Raw genomic sequence first — 9,733 nt, forward strand, 5'->3', positions numbered from 1 at the left:
GCTTTATAGGTGACTGAGATCTCCTTCACCAGGCAGGACAGTTGAGAGGTGATCTGGTTTGGGGTGCTCTGGCTATCGCCCCACCTCCATTGCTGCGGGGCGCCACTCACAGCCCACACCCAAGGGCTCTCTCTGCCCCCAGCCGACCTGAGGCCCTACTTGGCTCAGCAAGTTCTCTCTGGGCTTGAGGCCGAGCGCTGGACGCCAGTCCCTGCCCCTCTCTGCTGCCTCCTGGAAAGTCCCAGCGCAGGATGTCGGACTGAAAAGGACCAAAGCCATCGTTTAGTAGACAGAGTGACAGGGCGAGGCCACACAGGGCACAGTGGGTGGGAGTCCAAGTGTCCGACTCCCAGCCCTCCCACTCCCCTGTGCAGGATGGTGGATGGTGCGGTAGCTGCCAACTGCGTCCCCAAGAAGCACAGATGGAAGCCCCTCCAGACAGAAAATTAGGTCAGCACAGGACTCCTGCAAAAACACCGTTCGGAGCCAAAAACTGGGCTCCGAGTCGCAATACCAGCTGTCAGACTGGTTCCTATCGCCACTTCTTCCTTTCCCACCCACCCTTCCCAACAGGAATTCAGAGAAAACCAGTGTCAGGCGAGTGGAAGGTAGCCAGGAGCTAGGGGGAAGGCTTCAGGGTCAGACCTGGCTGTCGCCATTTATTAAATCTGCGATCAAATCTCTTAGCTCCAGTTTGCTCATCTGTGGAACCGGCATAATAATTCCTGTTCCTGGCGAGTAGCGGTGGGACTAAACAATGGCGCACAGACCCTGGCAAACAGCTGCTTCATTAATAAGTCCACTTTCCTTTCCTGGTCGCCTCAGAGACCCGGGGACATTTATGAGGACACGGCCCGTGTTTGACACACAGCCCCAGAGTGGCCCGGCAAGAAGGGGATCACGCAGAGAGTGTAGAGCAAATGCCACGCAGGCTTCCTCTCCAATAGCGAGGCTGGTGATTGAAGAACGGAGGCCCAGCGGGGCTAGGCGCACACCTTTCTGGCTCAACAAACTCAGAAGACGGTGAGCAATTAGCGGGACCTCATGGGTTCCCGGGGAAGTTCATTGCTGGGATTCGCCAGGGGAAGGGAAGACTGTGGCCCCAAGGACCGGGAGGGCAGTGGGCAGAGGCATCTCAGGCCATCCGAAGCCCCATGAGAGTTTCATAACACCCGTCACCAGGGGCTCGAGGGGGACGCACACAGCCTGCGGTTCTCAGAAGCAGGGACACTGACTGGCTCCGGAGTCGACGTGGGAACCCTGTCCCTCTCTCGACACCAGACTCTGACCAAGTTCTCCATGCCCTCTCTGGCCTCCGCGTCCATCTGCAAACTATGCGGCCTGTGTTCCACGGACATCACGTGGTCCCCAAGAAACTGGGGGCAGATGGGAGCCGAGGCAGGAAAGTGCTGTGTAAGGACGTAAGGGCCGGGCACACAGGGCCTCGCCAGGGCGCTGCCCAGCTCAGCTCTGCCTGGCTCGGTGGACCTGGAAGTCCATTTCTGCTCACCCCCAAGTGCCTCCCTGACATGGCAAATTCAGTGCTTTGAGTGTTCGCTGCATCAGTCCACGTGTTCCCCAAGGAGGCCCCTGGGAGAGGGTGGGCGCTGTCATCCGTTTACAGGTGGGCAACCCGAGGCCCAAGAGCAAAGGCCCACATGATTCCTCGAGGTCTAGATTCCTTCGGTGGCCGAGGCAAAGGTGGGAAACTGGCTCTCTGGATGCGGGTGCAGGTGTGGGGGGGCGGGATGGGGCGGGCGCGCTCTGCCTCCTGGAGCCCTTCGGTGAAGCAGAGGAAGAGGGAGGCTCAGAGAGACTGTTGACAAGTCTGCATCGATCAGGATGGCCAGCAGCTGGCCCAGATTTTGTCCCCTCTGCAACTCGCCTGGCCTCACAGCCACGTGAAAGCAGTGTCCTTTCCAGCACACTGGCCTCTTTATAGAACAGAATTGGAAATGGGGCTGGGGAGGGGATCAGTGGGTGCTGCTGCTGTTTGCCCCAGCATCCTCCCCAAACACAGCAATCCCTGGAAGGTTCCAGAGAACAGCCCCACGTCCGCACCAAGCTCAAGGAAAGTAGTTTGGGGGTACACCTCAGATATCCTGCCTTGCTGTGGATATGTCTTTTTGTTCTTTCTTTGCCAAAGAGATTTTGATGTCAAGCTACGGGGCAGTTCATGGGTTTTCTTGATGTTTTCTGGACCTTTTGCAACTCGAGGCTCTGGGAGGGTGAGGAAGTTGGCAGCCTTAACTCTTGATGATAGATAAATAGGTAGATAGATGATTGATAGATAGATAGATGATTGATAGATAGATAGGTAGATAGATAAATGGATAGATAGATATCAACCTAGTCAACAATTTAGACCTTCAAGAAAGTTCTCCAGTTTAGGAAGGGAAGTCGAGAACAGGGCTCTCAAACTCAATAACATGACACCCACACTAAAGACACAAAACCAGACAAGGAATTCCTTGAAGGCCCCAGGGCTTTGCACGGCGCCTGAAACGCAGCAGCGTTCAAAGAATCCTCTGATGCCGAATGAGCGAAACGGACCTTACTGGAGAGAAGGCAGAGGCCAGCGGCCCTCACTCCCTGGGCTGCAGCCGAAACGAAACTTCTCCGTGTTCAACGGAGCCAAGAGCCAGCAAGAGGCTCGGGGAGAAGGTCGGAGACACACCAGCAGGCAGCCCACCCCTTTCTCTGCAACACCTCTGGGACCTTCTGGTAGGTTCTCCATGAAGGTCCGGCAGCTCGAGCAATTTGTCTGGCAGAGAGGAGATGACCATCCGAGGGGACGAGCAGAATAACCAGAAGCCCAAAGGAAGATGCTGGTCAGGTCACAGGATTTTTCTGTGACTCTGCAGGACAAGGATGAGCCGCACTGGACGGGCTGGGAGATGATTTGTTGAATGCAACAAGCTGAGCCAGTGTTAGCACAGGAAGTGGGAAATGATTCTTCCCACAAAACCCTTAGTCCCTGAGGTGGGACGGTTGCCACGCTGAGTGGGTCACTCCCCGAAATGGTCTTGCCGCTTCTCTCTGGGTGGCCTTCCATCTTTCCCACACGGGACAGCCCAAGTCACGGCCTTCATAAAGGGAGGTTTCCTTTGGACCAGCAGTAACTGAGGGCCTACTCAGTGCCAGGCCCTCAAGCATATGATCCAAGGAAGGTGACATGGGAACATGGAGGGACAACTTTCTGGGGAAAGGAGGCAAGTATGATGATTAAAAAGGACAGGGGAGAGGAAGTGCCAGTTCCCAGTGGGGAGGGCACTTAGAATTATCTACTTCAGCACGCCTCTCGTACCGCATTCGGAGAGGGCTGCCCAGAACCTTCGCCAAGCCAAGGGGGTGTGGCCGGGGGTTAAGATGCAGAAACCCGTTGGAGCCCTGGTCCCCACTCACCTCTTTAAGCCAAGCTGCCCGTGGGTGTAAAATTGACACTAGTACAGAAGTTTCCAGGGGTTTAAGGTGGGGAGTGTGAAAGAGGAAGCCCCAGACAGGGCATTTTGACTGCTGAGGACCCTCGTCTCCGCCCCCCTCAACGGAGGGACACCCTGCTGGATTGAAAAAGCCTGCAGAAGGAGCCCGGGCAGGGCAGGGGGCCGGCGGGTCTGCAGTGGATGTTAGGTAGGAGAGTCAAAGACTGGGTCAAAGACCCTATTTGTGGACTTGAATTCTCTGACCGGCTCCATTCTGTAGTGCCAAATCAGACAGCCCGGGATTTCCTCCGAGAGGACCAGGTCTGTTCTCGCGGGATGCCCCGGAGCACTGGGTTTCAAGAACATCCAGAGTCACGTGTCCCCCTGCCACCTCTGCACATCCTCCTCAGACATGCTTAAGCTGGCCCAGCAGGATGCCAAGTAAGTGTTCAGCGAATTAACCTCCGGTCCTGCAGCACAGACTGCCACCCAGCCTGTCCCTATCGTCAAACGTGAAGAGAAGAGACAGATAGATGGCAGGCCCGGGAACCAGAGGGAGACCAGGAATCAGGAAGGCAGCCCGAAATGAATCCAGGAAACCGAGTCCACGCTCCAAAGATGAGCCCGGAAGGGCCTGGGCAGCCTGGGAGGGCAAGGCCGCAGGGAAAGGGCCAGGGCGGCTCACCTGGGGCCCGACACCACTCACCCGAGACCGGATACGCAAGACACCTGCCCAAGCCTCAGTTTCCTCACCTGAGACATGGAAGAAGGTCTCCTGCCTCAACCGAATGAGGCGATGCACTGAAATCACAGGCACTGTGGCCAGGTACCAGCTACTGACCGGGCACCCGACTGCCAGAGCCGGGGTTCACAGGAGCGGCCCAGAAGACAAGCGACAGGTCGCCTCTCCTTTCCTTCCTCCTCCCCCGTCCTTCGGGAGCAGAAGTCTTCAACTGCAGCTGCCTTCGTTACTCCCTGCCCCCGACCCAGCCCAGGAAGCTTTGAAACAATGCAGATTCCAGGCCCATCCCAGCCCTACGGAATCAGAGCATCAGGAGACCAGGCCTGGAAATCTGCATTTCAGGCAAGATTCCCATGACGTGTCGATGTACTCTGCATGAGCTCAGCATTTCTGGAAGAATCTCAGGAAGCAAAACGTGAGGCCAGCCTTTGCAGGCACTTTTGCTGGCCTAGGTAAGCTTCAGAGAAAGGTCCCTGACACCGACTGCCACAGAGATGCCTTGAGAATGTCATCTGTGAAAATGATTAACAGCGAACGGCTCGTGATGCACCCACGTGAGGAGCACCGTCCTCAAGTCTAACGGGGATTAACTCCGCGTTACACGTCCTGATGAGGCAGGAGAGGGAACTGAGGCACCGAGTTCCTGAGAAACTGTCCTTACTTATTCTAGCAGCTCCCCAGTCACCCCAATAAGTCGCTATGAAACAGAACAAAGGCTCTGAAGTCCTACTCTCCGGGGTCAAAGCCATGCGGCTACAAGCAACATCCCTTAAATGCCCCTGGCCTGGGTTCTCTCGTCCATTTAAAAGAGGGAATGCAGCCCAGGCAGAGCTCTTGCAAGGACGGAACGGGTGAGGGGTAGGGTTAGGGGTACACAGCTGATCTGGAGAGCCATCCCTCCCTCCCCAGCCCCTCCCTGCCAGAATCTTGGATGCTGAGTCATCACCCTGGCTTTCTTTCTGAGGCCAGGGAACTTGAGTCATGGCTTGGATGGGATCCTCTAGAGCTGGGTCCCATGGTTATAGCACAGCTTCGGGCCTTCAGAAAAACACAATGGGCTCTTTCTTCCCCACCCACTCTGTGGGGTGGGGAGCTCTGGTTTCGGAGCACCCTGGGGGGCCCAGCACTGTTCAGATTCTCAGTCCAACCTGGAGAAGGCAGCTCGAATCCAACCGAACACCACTCAGTGGGGCTGCAGCCCTTCCTTACGAGACGGCTTCTGCTAATGGCTTAAGAACACCTGATTTGCACTAAAAATAAGTAAATGAATTAAAAATCACCCACGTTCTGTCCGGAAAGTTTTCTCACCAGACCCACCAGGAGATCCCAGGAAAAGGGTCTGGGGAGCCAGGTTCCTGTGCTGGCTGGGCCTTGGCAAGGCGGTCCCTAACCCTGGGCCTCAGTTTCCATATGTAAAATAGGAAGAAATGGGACCAGGAACTCCTGTGAATTTTTCATTCCATTCCAAATGCTCAAACCAACGGTCGGCAATCTGGGCTTTGCGGGCTGTCCCAGGAGGACTCCCTCTCAGGAGAGGAGACCCCAATAGATACCCAAAGATCTCCCCGGAAAGCCGAATCCAGCGCTCTCACCAGAGACTGCCTGAAGGATTATGGGGAGAGAGGTGCCTGTATTTGAACTCCCCCCAGGAGCCAGGCCGAAGCCTGCGTACAGGGCGAGGCCGGCAAAGCCTTCTTTCCTCCTCACCCTCCTGGAGCTCATCCCCCAGCAGGAGACCAGGTGCCACAAAACTGAGAAGTCACCTGTCAGGGGACATCCCAGGTTCCACTCCTTTACCAGAGCATTGTCCCTTCACCGGTTTCCCATCACTTCCTGGCCACCCCTCCCCACTCCCCTGATCCCCACCGGGGGGGCCACCCCAGTACTTAGCACACAGGACTGTGGTCTGTGCCTTCCCCTGCACCCCACTCCACTTGGTGAACCCCATGAAGGCAGGTGCTGGGGTGTGCTCTCTCTGTACCTTGCTTATTTCAATTCACCTTTGGGAAACTCAGTAAAGACACAGAATTTCTATAGAGGAGGAGCCTGGGCCGGAAGGTTTGCCTTGAACCTGGGTTTTCACGGCAAGAACGAGGTTCGTACTTAGATATTTTGTTCCTTTAGGTTGTCTTAGGAGAAGCGTAAGTGTGGCTCGTGGACTGTAGGAGGAGACTATAGCCCTCCAGCCCGGCCACTGGCTAAACTGTCTTTGACTCTTCCATCTTCCCCGGTAACTTACAGGAACCAAGCAAACAGAAGTCCCAGGGTATTTGTGAAGAGTCGGTCTTGCGCACCAGGCAACCGGGACCCCTCCACCAGATGTCCCTCTCCCACCCGCTGCCAGGCACTCGCCCCTTCCAAGCCACAGATGGGTGCTGCCCCTGACTCCCAGGGACGTCTAACAACAGTGGCCACCGACCAGTGAGGGAGGGAGTTTGGGGGAGGGGCAGTAAGAAAATGATCTACTAAATCCCAGCTTCAGCCACTAATTTGACAGTGGCGGGGTGACAGTGCCTTTCCCCTGAACCTGCCACATTGCACGCGCCCTGCCCAAGGCTGAATCAGAGACCGCGGCGGACCTCCGGGGCCGTCCCCGTCCACGTCCACGGCCGAGCAATCCCAGCTGCTCTCCCCTGGAGAGCAGGAGAGGCGGGCCCGGGAGGCCAGGGAGAGGAGGAAAGCGGGGGCGGGTGGGCGGAGGTGACAATGACGCCACTCCGAGCCCCAGCCAGCTGAGGGCCACCAGATGCCCGCACGACCCCTCTGGGCCGGGCCGCTTCTCTCGCGCCGCCACAGCGCCAACCAGGGGCCACCTCGGGGGGCGCACCCTAGCCAGCAGCGCTTGCAGACACTCGCTCCCGAGCGTGTCGTACGCGCGGTGACACACCTCGGACCCTCCCCCAACACTCACTCATACACACACACACACACACACACACACACACACACCACCCCGCCCCGCCCCGGCTTCGAGGCTGCATTAGCCCGGGTCCCTCAGACGCGTACCCTTTCCGGCCCAGTTTGGGAAGCAGACACACCCACGCCTCCTCCCCAGCCTCATCGCCAGCTTCTCCCCACATCCATTCTACACGCGCGCGCAATCCCTCCTTCCCCAGACACCCCACTCCAGCGATAGGTGCAGCCCACGCACTCCCCGGCCCGCGCCGCCCGCTCTGACTCCGGGAGGCCGTTGGGCAGCGCCGTCCAGGTGTTCCCGGGCCGGCTCTCCACTCCCCGCGGCCCTCCAGGACCTCGCTTCCCGAGCTCTGGGGATGATGAACGGGACCTGTCTTTTTTTCCTTCTCTTCCCTAATCGGAACCCCCTACTCCAGCGGTGCCCCACGCCCCAAAACCCTCCTCGCGCTCGCGCCACGGTGTCGCCGCGCGCTCGCCGATCCGGGGTGCCACAAAAGCGCGGTCCAGGAGCTGCAGCGGCACCCAAGGGCGAGCAACAACCCCCCTGCTCGGCAAGAAGAGGGCGTGGGCCTCACCTCAGGTACACGAAGAAAGGCGAAAGGAGCCGGAGCGGGGCTGGGGGTGCCAGGCAGGAACCGAGCAGAGCGGTGAGGTCGGCGTGCGCTCCCGAGCCGCAGCTGGGAGCCAGGCGAGGTTTGTTTATGTCCGCGAGGAGCGCGACTTTATAGGCGCCGCGGCCCCGGCCCCGCCCCCGCGCCTTTCGCCCGCCCCTCTCGTCCCCGGCACAGCTCGCGGTGGGGACACACCCCTCGCCCGCGCCCTCCTCCCAGCGGCTCCCCCCGCTCCTGCCTGCGCGCCTGGCTCGGCTCAGCAGCGCGCGGCCGGCGCCCACCCGAGCCGCCGCCTGTTGCGCAAGCCCTGCTCCGGGCGCGGCGGGAAGGGACCGCTGGGCTCCAGCTGCCGTTCGGCTCTGCTGTCCCCTCCCTCGCCCGGAAGGCCGCGGCCTGGGCGCGTGCAGCGCGCCCGTGTGCACGGGGGATGTCTGTGTCGTGTGCGTGTGCATGTGCACGCTCATGCGTGTGCAAGCGGACTTCCGTGTGTCCCTGTCTGACCGAGTGGCTCAGAGTCCCTCCTCCCGCGCGCCGTCGCGCCATGCGCTGACATCCCTTTTGAGCGACTCCTACACTTTTTCCAGGTCTCAGCTCCCGAGCGCCATTGAGCTGCCCGCGGTGCTCGCGGGCCAGCCCCCTGCGATCCTCACGCCACGCCGCCTCTTCATTGCGTCAGCCCCCCGCTGAAATCCTCGATCCCATTTAATCTCGTCCATCTTGCCCATCCCATCCTAACGCCTCGGCGCCCCTTTTTCCTTCCACCTCCCTGGTTCTAAACCCATCCCCCTTTCCCACCCCGGCGTCCTTCCCCCCTCCCCCAGGAGCCTGGCTGGGAGGATTCTCACTCCTTCCTCTCCTGGTTCCCAGAACTCGTCCCGAGCACTCTTCCCCCGTTAGCTGTCCCCTGCTGTCGTGCTTCTGCTTACAGACTGCCTCTGTGTTCTTCATCCGCACTGCGTGTTCGAATCTCCAGCAGAACTTTCTTTAAAAAGGTGCGCGCTGGGGCCCTGCGGAAGGTGCCGTTGGATCCCACACTCGCTCAGAGGTCCAGCACAGACAATCTCTCCTTCCCCGTTGTGATGGGTTGTCGTTTTTCCACCGAGCACCGGATGCAGCCCTTGTCGTGTGTTTAGCTGAGGTGGCCACTCTCTAGGAAAGACTGACTTTGGTGCAACCGCGGATGCACACACAGGTGGAGGATGCTCGGTGTGTGGAGCGGCTTCCCCGGGGACTGATGGCTGCCCACACCGCCAGGTCCCCCAGCCCGGGCCAGCTGAGGCAGCAGAAGTTCTTGGAACCAAATGCGGGCGCAATCGCATTGAGCTATTTAAATTATTTCTCTTTCTCTCTGGTCAGCAATAGAATTAGATTGCTTTGGAAATGCACATGTGCGGCAAATCCATCACAGGATGAGAGCGGATATTCGAGGGGAAGAACACCTGATGTCAGCACATGGAAGCTGTGGAACTTGGGGCAGTTCCTCTGCCTTTCTGTGAACCCAGCTCCTCCACATGAACATGGAGGAAATGGGTGGGTGAGAGGAGCCATCGCCCAGTTCGACCACAGTTTATGAGCCCGAAGTCAGCTACTTAAGAATCAGTCCCGGATTCTTCTTCCTCTTGTTAAGATGAGAAAGTGTGCCTGGAAAGCCAGCATCTCTCGGCTCCAGCTCTGGGCTCCCCCTGGCTCCTCTAGCACCCATCTCTCCCTTTCTTCTGGATCATTCTAATCAACAAGGACGCATGCGCTGCAATCAGTGACCTACCTAGACCAATCCTGTCTTGATCCTGAGTCTCACTCCTGTCACTGTAGCCCGAACTCCCCAAACTTCCCCAAACAGGTGTCTGCACACATGGTCCCCACTTCCTTATCTCCCCTCGCTTTTACTTTTTAGGGTTTATTCATTTCCAAATGGACCTGGCCCAACAATTCTACAAAGCTTGGTAGGGAAAACAAGAGCCTTTTCAACACCCCCCTTTTTAAGCCCCCCGTCACCACCTCCATTATCGTCATCGTCATCGTCATCATCATCATCCTTGTCG

The 9,733-nt window shown here is 58.2% G+C and overlaps 1 protein-coding gene across 1 annotated transcript in view; it reads right to left on the reverse strand.

Annotated features, from left to right (window-relative positions):
* NDRG1 (N-myc downstream regulated 1) overlaps positions 1-7,812 on the reverse strand; it is a 46,541-nt gene extending 38,729 nt beyond the window's left edge. Inside the window, exon 1 of the mRNA XM_023537223.1 lies at positions 7,656-7,812. The gene's annotated coding sequence lies outside the window, so the exon portion shown is untranslated. The remainder of the gene's footprint in view (positions 1-7,655) is intronic.
* Between the last annotated feature and the right edge of the window lie 1,921 nt (positions 7,813-9,733).

The sequence above is a fragment of the Pteropus vampyrus genome, unplaced genomic scaffold, assembly GCF_000151845.1.
Source record: "Pteropus vampyrus isolate Shadow unplaced genomic scaffold, Pvam_2.0 Scaffold183, whole genome shotgun sequence".
Classification (NCBI taxonomy): domain Eukaryota; kingdom Metazoa; phylum Chordata; class Mammalia; order Chiroptera; family Pteropodidae; genus Pteropus; species Pteropus vampyrus.